The sequence below is a fragment of the Pleurodeles waltl genome, chromosome 11 (genome assembly GCF_031143425.1).
Source record: "Pleurodeles waltl isolate 20211129_DDA chromosome 11, aPleWal1.hap1.20221129, whole genome shotgun sequence".
NCBI classification, from domain to species: Eukaryota; Metazoa; Chordata; class Amphibia; order Caudata; family Salamandridae; genus Pleurodeles; species Pleurodeles waltl.
In genome coordinates, this window is record NC_090450.1 from 528,238,856 (window position 1) to 528,254,239 (window position 15,384).

Sequence of the window (15,384 nt, forward strand, 5' to 3'; positions counted from 1 at the left end):
TGAGTCGAGCGTTATCCACATTAATGGAAAAAGTGGTAACTCTCAGTGGAAACAAATGCAAATTCAATATGCCGTGTATAGATTATTTGGGGTACAAGATTTCAAGGCATGGTGTTGAACCTAAGGTCAGTTTGGTTAGGGCAATTGAGGATTTGCAGTCTCCTGAAAACAAGGATCAAGTAAGGTCCTTTATGGGGCTAGTGGAATTTTATAGCAGATTTACTCCTAACTGTGCTGAGAAGTAATTTAATACAAGGAATTTGTTAAAGAAAAATGTCAAGTTTGAATGGGATTTGAATTGTGAACAAGAATTCCAATTAATAAAGGATTCCATTAAAACCATTCAATCCTAAGGACAAGATTATAAATATGACGGATGACAGTCAAAGAGGCTTAGGTGTCGTTTTACGAAGTAATTGTGTTTGCTTCTCGCAGCCTGAGTGGTGCAGAATCTACGTATTTGACATTAGAAAGAGAAGCACTTGCGTGCTTGTGGGGTATTATGCATTTCAAGACTTACTTGTGGGGCAAATATTTTACAGTTCGGATGGATCACAAACCTTTAGTGCAGTTATTTTCTACAAAAGGAGCGGAACATGCTTCTCCTAGACTTGCCAAGTGACAATACACATTGCAATCTTTTGATTACAACATTGAGTAGGTACCTGGTGCTAGGAACTTGTTAGTGGATTGTCTTTTACGGCTTCCCAGTGAAAATAAGAGCAGTGAAGATGATGTAGGATTGAGTGAGGATGATGTTGTTGTATGCTCTGTTGAAAGTTGTCTGGAAGGAGAAGTGACGGAAGAAGAGTGGAAGGTTGCGAGTGATGCGGTTGAACAGATGTGTGAGGTTAAACGTGGTTTATCGCAAGGATGGACAAAGTTGAAATGCAAGGAAGGTATAAGTGAAGCTTACAAGCAGATGTTTGAAGAATTATCAGTGGTAAATCACATCTTGATGCATTCAAATGCATTGGTAGTGCCAGGGAGTTTAAGGCACAAGGTATTCATTTTGGCTCATGAAGGGCACATTGGTATGCGTGCTATGAAAAGAAGAATCCAAGAGAATTTTTGGTGGCCAGGGCTGGATAAAAGTGTGGAGCACTTTGTGAAGGACTCCAGTTGAGGCGATAAGTGTTCCTGGCAAACCGCAGAGTAAAATTGCTATGGATATTATTGGTCCTATGGTGCTGTTGAATGGTGTGACGGAATATGGATTAGTACTGATGGATTTTTACAGCCGATTGCCTGAACTCAAGTTTGTGAAGGTTCACAATACTACTGAGGTTATTGAGTCCCTGGATTCAGTGTTCAATAACGAAGGAATACCAGATGAGATTGTGACTGACAATGGTTGTCAGTTTGTGTCAGCTCAATTTGCTAACTATGAGGCTCTTATGGGCATCAAGCACCTGAAAATGTAATTGTGTCATCCTAGAAGCAATGGTCTGGTGGAACGATTCCATAGAGTTGTTAAGGATAATGTACAGTTAGCTAAGACAAGTGGTTTGAATTGCAAATTGAAGCTCAAGAAATTGTTGTGGGCTGTGTGTACAACTCCCAACGCGGATACAAAGGTTTCCCCGTTTGTGTTGCTGAGGGGCAGGGTAACTGCAACTAAGTTAACGAGACAATGGATAGATGAGTTTGTCGTTGACAAGGAATTGGTTGATAAGGTGAGTGAAAGAAGGGTGCAAGCTCACAGTAGGTATATTGGGGAACCAAGGAAGACAATTTGCGTAAAAGTAGGAAGTATGTGAAGGTTAAAAGTGTCTGGAAAATTCAGAAGGGCGAGTCAAAGTTTTCGTCACCTAAATTGGTTGTAAGATTGTTTAAAAATGCTGTTAAATTGGATGATGGAAAATGGTGGAACAAAGAAAAGTTGTCAATTGCTCGGAAGATGAATGGCAGTAACAGAGAAGGAACAAATGGAAGCAACAAGCTCAACAAGGAAGAGGAGCCAAAAGTAATTTTAAGAAAACGGACATGGCCAGGAAAGTATCACGATTATGTGCTTAATGTACCCACAAAAACTTAATGTATATCTTCTGTGAAAATTTAATGTATATCTTTTGTTGTGTGATTGTCTGTTAGGGAACAGGTATAGGGTGTAAATTGGTGTTCTATTCTTAGGTATTAGTTTTGATTTAGTGTTGGGTTTAGGTATTTTGGATGTTTATTATTTGTTTTTGGTTAAGGGGAAAGATGTGTTGAGTCTCAGCTTAGCCTCGGAGTGTTGACATTCAACAACTCTGAGCGTGTATAGAATATGGAATGTTGTGGTGGAAGGCGGGCGATTGGGAGAGAGGGGTGTGGAGAGAAGCGGGGAAGAGGTCAGGTGGAAGGAGGTGTAATGTAATCGTCCTGGATCGTCCTGTTTCACAATGAAACTTACTTTTTCGAACAATGAAGACTTTGTAGGCACCTTTGAGAGACCACCCCTAGGACCCATCGGCCTTTAGAAAAACCCCAGTGGGAGGACTTTACTTTACTTTGCCTGACAAGCCCAGATGCGAGGCACAGAGCAGCTCCTCAACCACCATTGGCTTGGCAAAATTACAATGACACAATCACCTTCCAAATTCTTGCTGGTGAGACCAATCCAGGGAACTCTACGTGCAAAGAGAACTACAGGAAACAAATTTAGATTATGGGGGACATATTGGTTCAGCCAGTGTGTGGCCTTCATCATCAGTTGCTCAGTACTTTCCATAGCCCGGAGTAGGTTAAAAACAGCTTCTTTGCTCACCCTATGAGGAGCCATTCCAGGAAGACTGAGGGCTGAGGCCTGCAAATTAGACGTTGGTGCATCAGGGGAAGGTGGGCGCTAATGTTAAAATTTGGAGCATCGTCATGGGAAGACTTGGGATACGGAGGCAAAGGTGGCAGTGAACATGAGCAGGCACAGGCAACCAGTTGGGGAGCCATTGGTGTGATGCTAGACACATTAGCACACCTGGAGCCAATAACAAGGCTAAGCCCCCTAGTCAAAACTTCAGAAAGTACAGGTAGCTTATGTTTAAAGGATGTCAGGCGATACATCAAAGACAACAGACAGGCTAACATCACAGATTTTAAAGTGTTAAATAAGGCATTAGGCTGGATGTTACTCCCCAAAGATGAAGGCGCATTGCTGGGAATAAAGTCAGTATTGGCAAGAGGCATAGGCTGCAGGGTAGTGGGAGAGACCAATGACCTGGGCTGTTTGCTTCTCTGTTTATGCTGCACTGGAGGGGGTCTAGCAATGTTGGTAACAGCATGGGGTGGAGAGGTAGCAGCAGCTTGGTAATGGCCATGCGTATCGGTGCCCTCATAACCTCCACATTAACCGACCCCAACAGGAACTTACTTGGCTTTGGGAGAAATGGAGAGGGGCAAGTCAGGATTGTCCGAAACGAGGGAAAGTCTCCTCTCCGCAAGCTTTGTCAACAACTCCTACAGCCCTTGCAAGAAAGTCATCCATAGAGGTGTTTCTGCCAGAATGTCTAAGCACAACAGGGTTGGAAGTGCCCAATCTACTTTTCCCCATCTCATGTTGTACCCTAAAACTTGCTTCCATCAAACAGCCACCAGATTTGATCAGAATTAAAGGCACAAGCCTAATAAGGGAGTGTGGAGGCAAAAGGAAGAATTGTGTAAGCTGGGCTAAACAAACCAACACACCACCTTGTGGGAAAGCAAAAGATTCTTATCAAAGGGCCAAGGGGGTGGCCTGCCCCTCCTCTTCCTGGCACTGACCGGCCCAGGATGGGCCCGCTCTTTGCCCGGGCTTTTCGCTGGTACAGCCTGTGCGTGTCCTGCACAGAGGGTCATTTATATGCACTAAATAGCACTGCAGATACCCCACAGATGCATCAGGTTGTTGGTGCCACCTCCAGGCCCAAGGGAGTCCTGGGACTCGAAGTCCCAGGTGCAGATGGCATGGACAAGTTCCCACAGCTCCCTGCTTTATTCGAAAATGCCAGTTTATAAATGTTAGTTACATACATTTGTTTACCTAATTTCTTATGAAAATGGGGAAACTTTTACAAAAAATTATAGTATTAACACTTCTGTTAGCCAAATGCATAACTAAATGTTCTTTGTTTACAAGTCAGTAGCGAACGTCTATTAATGCCTTTATGCTTACGTTCCTACGCTGTAACCTACACTTCCCATTAAAATATACTCCACTGTACATCACTTATGCGTCCAAGTGTGTCCATCTTTAATGTACTATTAAAACGTCTCTCATAAGCTTTGCCTATTGGTGCAGACATCCTCACAGTCATGCACTAATCCTTATTTGTCCTATTGTAGGGTGTTAATATTATCCTTTCAGGCAAAAAATATCTAAACACAAATGCCATTAACAACACATATGGTTTGCATTACCCTGTCTACTTTTACCATTTCAGAAAAGCAAGCTAAAGTCACCAGTTCACACTCTGTTTCCCATTAATGCTAATTTCTTTACTATATAAATGGTTAAAATCCAGCTCCTTTTGATATAGTTCTTATTTCAATAAAAATGCAATCTGCAATTACTTACAATGTCATTGTAAACAGCCTACAATAGCATTAAATCAAACAATATAAATATTTTACACACATAAGCAAACACGTAATTAACGGGGAGTCAATCCAATAGCTAGTATACGTGGGGGGAACACGTCTATAAACACTGTGGGCCTGATTACAACTTTGGAGGAGGTGTTAATCCGTCCCAAAAGTGATGTTAAAGTGACGGATATACCACCAGCCGTATTACGAGTCCATTATATCCTATGGAACTCTTAATACGGCTGGTGGTATATCCGTCACTTTACCGTCACTTTTGGGACGGATTAACACCTCCTCCAAAGTTGTAATCAGGCCCTGTGTCTGCAACTATATCCAAAACAGTGTCATTCTTTAGTGGATTCCTCACTACATGAGTATTGTTCACGTAATAAGTGAGGTATAGTTACCGTTTGCATCTATTTATAGTTGGTTCTGAACTTAGTGGTAAAATACAAGCTTATTCATAAAAACTGAGATCTATGTCAAGGGTGGATTAAACTATATGGCTGAGTTAACAAAAAAATATAACACATTTTTCACACTATCAGTTGCATGTGTGCTTGCACAAATGTTTCACCTTATTACAACTAAGTTGACACCCAAATATAACGATATACAGAAAAGTGAACAGTCATTCTTACCAAGCTAACTTCTTTCTGCACTCCAACAGCAATGTAATAAATATATACAACATTTAACACACTTTACTCCTAGTTACTCTCACTGTACTCCAATCTGCCATTTCAAACTAGAAAGCTCTAATCCACCCAATTAACTCAACTACAATATACCCATGACACCCCAATCTAACCCCACTCTACTCCACTCCAATCTAACCCACTATACTTCACTCCAATTTACAATACTGCACTCTATGTCAATCTATCCCACTCTACCCTACCCTCCCTCAATCCACACAATATACCCCAGTCTACACGACCCCGCTATACCCTACTCCAATTCACCCAATCTAATACACTCTACTCCACTGCAATCTAGCCTAACCACCTCCACTCCAACGCACCCTATACCATTTTATTCCAATCTACCCCACTTCAAACTACCCTATTCCAATATTACCCACTCCGGTGTACCCCTCTCTGCTCCACTCAACTCTACCCCAATCTAACACCCTCCACTACAATCTACCCCACTCCATTTCAACCTACCCTACTCCATTCCAATGTTCTCTACTCCGATCCACCCAATCCAGCTACCACACTCCATTCCAAACTAATCCACTCTACCCCATCTCACTCCCATCTACTGCAATCCATCTCACTCCACGCTTCCGCAATATACCCCATTCCAATCTACTTCAATATACCACACTCTAGTCTACCACAATCCATCACAATGCAATCTATCACACACCAAGGCACTAACATTTAGCCGTATAAAACAGCAACAATACTTATATAGAATATACCTTAAATACTTGAAAAATAATTACACAAGAATAAAAATACACATAAAACAGTAATTTCTTTTAATTTACAGGAAAGTATATTACAAGAACTGAACACAATTTAAAAAAGGTAAGATTCATTTTTATATCCTAAATAACATCTGCAAATAGGCTAAATTTTTTAAAGCCAGAAGCCTTAAGTAAAAATCACTAATAAGTAATCCCAAAAAACACCCAGTTATTTAAATGAAAATAAGCTAATATAAAGGTATAAATACTATGAATAAAACAACACAAGCTGATGAAAGCCATAAGAAATGTAATATTAATTCAAGGGGCAACCACTGCCTATCAAATAGTACTTTTGCAATTATATCTAATTGATATAAACCTGCTAATACATGGATGGAATTCGAATTATATACACTGTATTATGGATCTAGGAGATTATTTATATACTAAAATGCATTCCATTAATAAAGAAATGTATATGCATCCAGATGACCCACCTAATTATATACTACACAGTAACAGTGTATATTCACTTAAACCGAGAACACCTCATTATGGAGAAACACTGCATTGTATTGATTCTTTTTATCCTGATATTAAAATTGCATTAAATTCAATAGTACATTTACATTCAGGCATAATACTCTGCATAAATATATATAACATTTCAATTTTCAAAGTTGCACATAGTTATTCAATTTTTGATTCACATAAGCAAGATGATAAATGAATGCCTCATCCAAATAGAACATGTATTCATAGTCAAATAATTACAGTCGAATGAGCAATACAATGCTAACAAAATAACTCCCGTACATATAAATATAATTAAAAAAACACCTCAGGCAGCTCAGCTAAAATACAAAAGAAAACAGAAAAATCTACAATCCAAAAATTAGTTGTACTTGAAATACATGCATTAAAACAATTAGCAATGCTTTCATACCTAATACAGACATAATAGGCTTTTAATATAAATATTGGCTTTAATATAAATACAAGTTTAGATTTATCACCAATACCACTCTCTATATCACAAACAAATCTAAATATAAAAAATGTATTAACTTTAACTAACACATTTCCAAATGCACTAAAAAGAAAAGGAAAGATTTCCTTATCAGAACTAGTAAGTTCTAACAAAAAAGTACATGTATAACATACCAACAGATACAGCACAGCAAACAATCAAACATACAAACACACAAATGAAATAATTAACAACGTTCACACAGAAATACCACCCTGTTCATTTATCAATGGAATGAAATTTCCAAATATCCCAATGCAAGTACATTTGTGTGATTTAGAAGAAAGATTAGTTTCACCAATAGTCCATTTTCTAAAATTAAAACATTGCCCTTTGGCTTCCAAAAATCATTAACAAGGGCTGCGGTTAATGTACCTGCAAATGTTATGACAAATGTTACAATATTACCAGGGCAAATTAATGATGAACATACATTCCCTATAAAATAAAAAGAAAGTTAGCTTATAAATCTTATACAAATTTCGAAAATGTTAGAACAAGTAAAGTCAAACAAGCAGCACTATGGTTAGCAACAAATAGTAATCTGTTTAAAGGATATGTAATCACTGTTAATCGAGATTGTAAATATATACCACAAGAAATAAACAATTACAGTGAAACATCAGAAACTAATGATTAATTAGATACTTCAGTCAACATAGCAGCAAGAAATCTCAATACCATGTTAACAAATGAAACTATTACCACTGATGGTTAATAGTAGTTTAGCACCTGCAGAACATAACACAACCAGAGGTTTATATGAAGACAAAGATTCTGAATTTGTAGCTTTTTCAACACTTTTTTGTGGAGAACGAAGACCTAACAATAAAGATAGACACATACTTGTGCATTACAGCGTGTCAATGGGGAATAAGAAGCCGTGACAGAAGAGTGGTAAACTATATCACTAATATTTTCTTGAAGATAAAAAATACACATGAATACACATAAAGCAAATTCAGGGTAAAATTTACATATCACTAAGAAAACATTTTACCAATAGAAAAAGCATTACTGCAAAAGACATAAAATATAATTTGGAAAACATCTTACAGTACAACAAAAAGCACAAGGACCTGTCCAGTGAGGAGGATAGTGTGTGGGGGTGTTGCTGGCATCACAATCACTCCAGTGAAAAGGTGGTCAGCTGCAATATTACAGCTTAATTCTTTTACGCTTAACAATGGCCTTCGGGTGTGCAATGGCAGAACTCATTCTAATTTAATAAACAATATCCTTTTGGATATAAGGATGTGGCCAGACCTGGTTGATATGGAAGTAGTACCAAGGGAGGATAGAGATCACAATGCACAGAACTTAACACTATTTTCCCTGGGAAACACTCTTGGTAAATACCCCCATGCAACTGTAGACCTGAGTCTACGTCCTATGGATAATCAATGTAGGCTTAAATGGAATGTGGTGGTCAAGTCGGAAAGCACTCTGATTAAGGTGTTAGAGGCCATGGCAGGCAGTCTAGATATGTAGGTATCTGATAAAGTATCCAAGGATTGTGCAGATTCTTTGAAGAATTTAAGTGCAATTCATGATTCCTTGTTTGCTTCCCTCAGGGATCTGCTCACTAAAGAGTCCAAGTGTGTTGAGCATACCAACAAAGAGGCCACATGGTATACTAACGCCTGTAGAGATGCTGGAAGTGCTCTCCTGGGGTATATCAAAACTGGATCTAGAGAGGATATTTGGGCAGCCAGGTCATCCTATAAAGCACTTTTAAAAAGGCAAAAAAAGATTGGGAACAGGGCAGGTGGACCAAAAATTTTGGATGCCCTTGGTAACAAAGACCTTCGTACTTTCTGGCGAGTGGTAATGGTGCCCCTCTTGATAACAACATTGCCACGGATGCTTGGGTGGAGCACTTCTCCCAATTGTATTCAGTTGCTCCCATTAGTGAGCCAGAAGTGAATCATGTAGCAGCAGCGGTGCTGAGCTCAAATGGGGCTTTGTAATGTGTACAAAGGTCTGGGGTGGATGTTAATACCACTCTTTGTGTATGCTCTGAGGCCTTCTTGGTGGGCATCAACTACTGGTAACATCTAGTGGGATGGGGCATTGTTTGAGGCGTGTTACTCTCCATGATAAGATGTCCATTGTCCCCTACGCTGAATTATAATCACAGCAAGCCCCTTGTGTAACCAGGATATTGATCTCTAAAGGCCTAGAGTTGATTACCCCTAATAAGGCTCCAAGCTGGATGAATTCCCTCGTGACTTATTTAAGTAGTTCAAGGATATTTGGTGCCCCTATTGTGTCATGTTTTTAATGCTCTCTTGGCTGGTGCACCCATGCCCCCTTCATGGACCAGGGAAAATTCACACCTGTTTTAAAGAAGGGCTGCCAATATATACCATTTATATGCCAATTAGCCTATTTGATTGTGTGCAAAAATTGCTCTTCTGTATAATTTTGAATAGATTGAATGAGTGGATGGTTGAATTGGACATTTTAACACCCTTGTAAGCTGGGTTTAGAGAGGGCATAGGCACAATTGACCTAGTATTTTGCCTCCAGGTGCTGTTTGGAAATAATTTTCTCTGAGGGACAGTAGACTATATGTAGGCTTTGTTCATCTTCAATATGCTTTTGACCTTGTCCCCAGAGCGTCCCTCTCCAGGGTATTGAAGGAGATGGGCACACTAAGAACTAGGCTTGGGTAAGATGTGGGCCACAGGTAGAGCTCACTGACCCTATTCCTGTTGACAGGGGAGTGAGACAGGGATGTGTGCTGGCCCCCGGTCCTTCTCTACATCAATGATCTGGTGTCCCAGTTGGTGAAATGTGAGGGTGATGCCTCGTCTTTGGCTGGTTCCAGAGTCCCTGCCCTGCTGTTCACAGATGATACCCTGTTGCTCTCCAAATCTCCTATGGGCATCCAAAAGCTCTTAGATTGCTTTGGGATTTTCTGCTGGCAGCAGGGATTGGAGATTAACCTTGACAAGACCAAATACATGGTGTTTAACCCTCCTTCCTCAACCTCTCGTCCTCATCCTACCTACAGTGGGGAAAGGCTTGACCGGGTACAGGTATTTGACTACCTGGGGGTAACCCTTTATGAAAAATTTGACTGGGCAGCCTGCATTTTGAAGCTCAAGCTGGAGCAGTACTGTGGGGGCATTTTGAAGGCGAAACGTAATTCTTTTTTCCACCTGATTTCTCCAGCATTAGAGGTCTATAAATGTTTAGGCTAGAGGGGCTTCTTTGTATGGAGGGGAACAACTGTGGGGTTATTTAGATTCTAGGGCCATTGAACTTGTGGAGAATCGATTCATGAAGAATATTTGTAATTTACCATCAGCACCCCTTTGTGTCAATTTCGGCTAGACTTTGCTCTGAAATGAATTAATGATGTGATTAGTCTCAAACCACCCTTGTTCTGGTGGAGGCTGTGGTCAACCTGGGAGCTTGCGTCATCTTGGAGTGCCCTTGAAGAGGTAAGGGGTCTGCCTAGTGCCAGCAAAATCTTATGGTTTAGGGTGGTTAAAGACCGACTACGGCAGATTGGGCTCCAAAATGTATGGTTGTCTGCTGCAGATGCTGCAACAGTCTCTAAGCAAGAGCTTAAAGAGGCTTTTTGGTGGCATACTGATTATCTAACCTTAAATTCTGTGAGAGGAGGTCGTCTTAATGCTTCCTTCATGGAATTCAAATATGACTACTGATTGGATGAAATTGAACCTCTTACTGCAGAAACTCTTTAAATTAAATTCCATAAGGGTTCCCTTCCTGTTCGTTTGTTTACAGCTTCCTGGAGACAAGAAGTCCCAAATTGCACTAGATCTTGCCCCTTCTGCCCAAATGAAGTTGAATCAGTGGAGCAAGCTATTTTATTTTGTCCCACCTTCCGATGACTTAAGAAGAAGTGGATTTTGCCCTTAGGTCGTAAGTTGGGCTTTAGGAATGTTAGACCTTCCCCCAGAATACTAAGAAGTGATACTAGCCAGTTTATTGTTTTTGCTGTTTCTATGTATTTGTTGTTTATTTGGTGTCTTAGACAAAGGAAACTGTCCTTTCAACAATGGGGGTGATTACCCTACTTTTGATCTCCATGTTCTGTCTGTGTTTATTTTATTTTAGTTTACTCTATTTTTAGACTTTTTTTATATTTATTAGTGCCTTATTGGTTTAGTAAAAGTCTTTTAATCTGTATATATTTGATTCCATATGTTTATTGCATTTGTATATGAATTATTATTATTATTATTATTATTATTAGTGTTTCTAATATTATTGCTGGTCTCCTTGGTGGCTGTGTGTTTTGTCTTTTATGACTAATTAGCCTAAATAAAGATTTTTTTAACTGATACACAATACTAAAAACTATTTGCAGTTTCCTGCCATATAGTATAAGACAACTTAGAATACCAACATATTTAGTCAATATACTATTACGAAGAGAACAGCTGAATGAATACGCACAAGAGCAGTTTCAACATATACCTTGGGAAACAAAGTATACAACAAGATCCAGTTAGATGTGGAAGAGCTTTTAAATTTCAAGTTCAGAAGTTTTTTAATTACATTTTAATGCATGAAAGTGACCCAATTGGAAAATTAATTGACTCTTTTACAGGGTAGAATTCAACAAAGAGGTTCACCATGTATACATGCTTAATCATGGATTGATAATGCTCAATAGTATGGAAAATCAAAGCTAGAAGAAGTCATTAAATTTATTGATACATATATTACATATGTTAAATCACAAGAACCACAACTAGAACCTTTATTTCCACTACAAAAGCATGTACACACCAAAATTGCTTTAAAAAACAAAAGGACATGCAAACATCAATAGCCCAAATACCCAATGTCACAAACTATGATCCTTGAACATTTACCACTTGATTAAACAAATAAACAATTGCAAGAAACATTTGTGAAACTATGAATGCACCACAATTTAATACTTTGGATTTCAACATTTATTTTACAAATTATACATTTAAATGTACAACAATATCATACATGTATAAGATCAATTATAGAAAAAACAACTATGTTTTTAAAGAGCACTCCATTAGAATGCTTTAATAATAACTATAATTGAGTTCTTTTACAATCCTGGAAAAGAAAACACAGACTTACAGTTTAAATTAGATGCTTATGCTTGGGCTGTCTTCAAAATTACATATATCAGTAAATCAAAAAGAGGGATTACAGTACTAATATAAAAGAACATCTTAAGCACATAGGCAATATATTTCTAAACTGTACAGATATAAGTGCACAGGAAGCTGCTTACCTCATTCTTCAAATTCCTTACACAAACATTCAAAATCATTTGTATTTCTTAATACTAACCTACCAGAAAAAAAAAACATATTTGATGAAAGACATGGATACAATAAGTTAATTGCCAGATACATCAACTAACATGCACTTTGACCATATTGTATTGAAATGTACCAAATGGCCAAAAACAGTAGAACAATGTATCTAGGTATAAACATAACCCCAAAGTTAAAGTAATACAAGCTCAGAATGACAATGAAAATGTACTCTCTGAAATAAATTTATACAGCTCAGATGAGGAGGAAATACAAATAGACTTCTTAAATGACAAGAATGGCAATGGGCACACAGAAACACAAATATAACAAAATTATATGTTACTGCAGATTTAACAAAAAAATGACTCAGAAAATTATTGTGGAGAGTTATTAATGCTATATTGTCCATGGAGAGAAGAAAGCAAAAGCATGTTAAGTAACAACACATACTATGAAAGAATTGTTGTCCAGAGATTTTCATTTTTGATTTGTGTTTTTGTATCATTAGAGAAGTAATTTAGCTTGGGTAGACATTGCTAATCCGTGACGATTTTTTTCTGGAAGACATTTTTTTTAAATGGCACGTGTTGCACGGATTATTTAATGTTTCAGGAACCATAAGACGTATATACTTCATTTTGGTGTCAAAACATAGGTTTTTGGGGTCAAGTACTCCTATAGAAACAGAAAATAACTCCTCATAGCACCCCTTCCACCATTTTCCAAAAAGGCGGCTCTATAATGATGTGTTTTAGCCATCATATTGGTAATTTATTTTAATATTGTTTTTGTGTCAGGTATTCCATTGATTCAAATTCATAAACATGAGCAAAGTAGGTGGTAGCAAAGGGCTTTTACCTCCTGACAGATTGTTGCTAACTACAAAATCTGAGGACTCCTTCTACAAAGAAAAATGTGTCATATGCAAAACTAATTCAAGAGAAAAGCTAGCATCAACTGTAGCTGAACAGAAGTGAGTTTGAGATGCTACAGGAATACAGCGTGGCGAATTTCACAAAAGATTGAAATTGATGGGTGAAGAGGAACCAATATTTTAACATTGTGACAACAAGTGCTACAAATCTTATACAATGGAAAAAGGCTGATACAAATCATCAAAAAATAACAGAAACCAGTGAATCACAACAAGAATCTGAGTATTTTGAGAACGATAACCAAACCCCATGCCCATCCACTTAGAAGGTCAAGGGCTACCCTTTGTCCACCTCCAACAACTGATTGGAAAGCAGAGGATCTTCAACGTGTTATCTGTGGTTTAGCCTGAAAAAAGGCCGAAGGCATTGATCAAAGAATAAAGTATGGAGTATATGAGACTCAAAGGGCAAACATGTTTTTATCTAAAGTTAATTTCTTTCAAGATTTAGGCCGTCATTACAACCTTGCGGGGACGGAGGCCGCCCACCAAGGTTGAACCGCCGAGTGGCCGCCAATGCAGCCGCACTCCCGCCAGCGCCATTTTGACATGCCCGCCGGCCCAGCGGGGATGTCAGCCGCAACATGGGAGCCGGCGGTGTTGCGGGGCTGTTCCTGGGGGCGCCCCGAACTGACCTTCCCGCCAGCCTTTCCATGGTGGTCTCTACCGCCATGGACATGCTGGCGGGAAGGGGACTCGTAATAAAGCAGCGCTGCCCTGGACGATTAAAACCACCGGCACAACCATGGAGGTAAACCGCCGGTCCCAGCGGTGCGACCGCAGCGCTTCCGCCGTGGTCGTAATTCACAAGATTGTACCGCCCGCCTATTGGCTTTAATGAGGCCCTTAGTTTTCAGCCGAATAGCTGATCTAAACAAGGGGGTGAATGTATTTGTAGTGGATTTGTATGTCCAATTGAACTGCATGCGTGTATACTTTCGATAACATGAATGTACAATGAGCTCCAAGCAGCAACGTAACTGCCAGCCTTCAGTTAAGTTTGCACTCTTTGAAAAAACAAATTAAGTTTTAAAGCCACTCTTGAGCACCGGCTGCTGGTTTGCACTCAGTGAGATCAGAGAAAGAATGGTCAACATTGATGAAACTGTATTGATCCAGAATAATGAAATTAAGAGTTTTCTGGTGAGAATGTACGATGACAGAATTTGTTTTTGTCAGTCTAACAAAATGAATGCGCCACTTATGGTGTTTCAGCTGATTTGACTCCTGAAGTTCTTGCTGCAAAATAAGATCACAGGATGCAGTAAAATCAGCAGGAACCATTTTAAGAAACGTCCTGAAAGATTTAGATTTTGGACTTAATGAAAAATTTTGTAATACCTGAGAGCGACACAAAGTATGTGATTCAACAAGAATGCCTGGTGTTGTCATAACATTTTTTACATTATTGTTTAACATCAGCAAAGCAAAACTGTTACAAACTAAAGTTCTTGAGTTCAGAACAAAAGCTGACAACATTGGTGGTGGCTTTAAAGATATAAGCGAAGAAGTGGAATACAATCCAATGAACTGACAGGCTTATGCCGTGCAAATGTACTGACTTTTCTCAATTATGTTTAATGAATTACATCACGTCAAAAAGAAAACTCTCCTACACATGATGACTGCCCAGGCAATCTATTACATGTGCAAAAGTAGAGAGCTAATCACTTCAATAAATAGGACTGGTGTATCAGCAAGTTATAATGACAGAGTACGGAGCAGGAACTTGTTAGCAGCTTGTGCTGTAAAATCTTGTGAATCCGTCAGCACACCACTTCCAAGTCACTTTACCAGTAAAGGATCTACAATTGCTGCTCTTGATAATTTTGATTTCGAAGACAGCTCTTCTTTGTCTGGAACTGTATCAATGAAATAGCTGCTGAAAAACAAGATGTGTCAACTGTAGGCATAAACAAATAAACACTTCCTGAGGCATCAAGAGCACGTTGTTTGGATGAAGACTTACGCCTCTGATGCGAAGAGTCTAAGGTGGGGAGTTCCTCAAGGCCCCTCCCTTAATCCCACTCTTTTTAATATCTATATGGCGCCGTTAGCCTTTCTGGTGGAGTCCTTCAATATCAGGGCCATATCGTATGCTGATGACACTCAACTGCTGCTCTCGTACGACGATTACTTATTGGAGGCTAAAGTGGCCTTTCCTAGC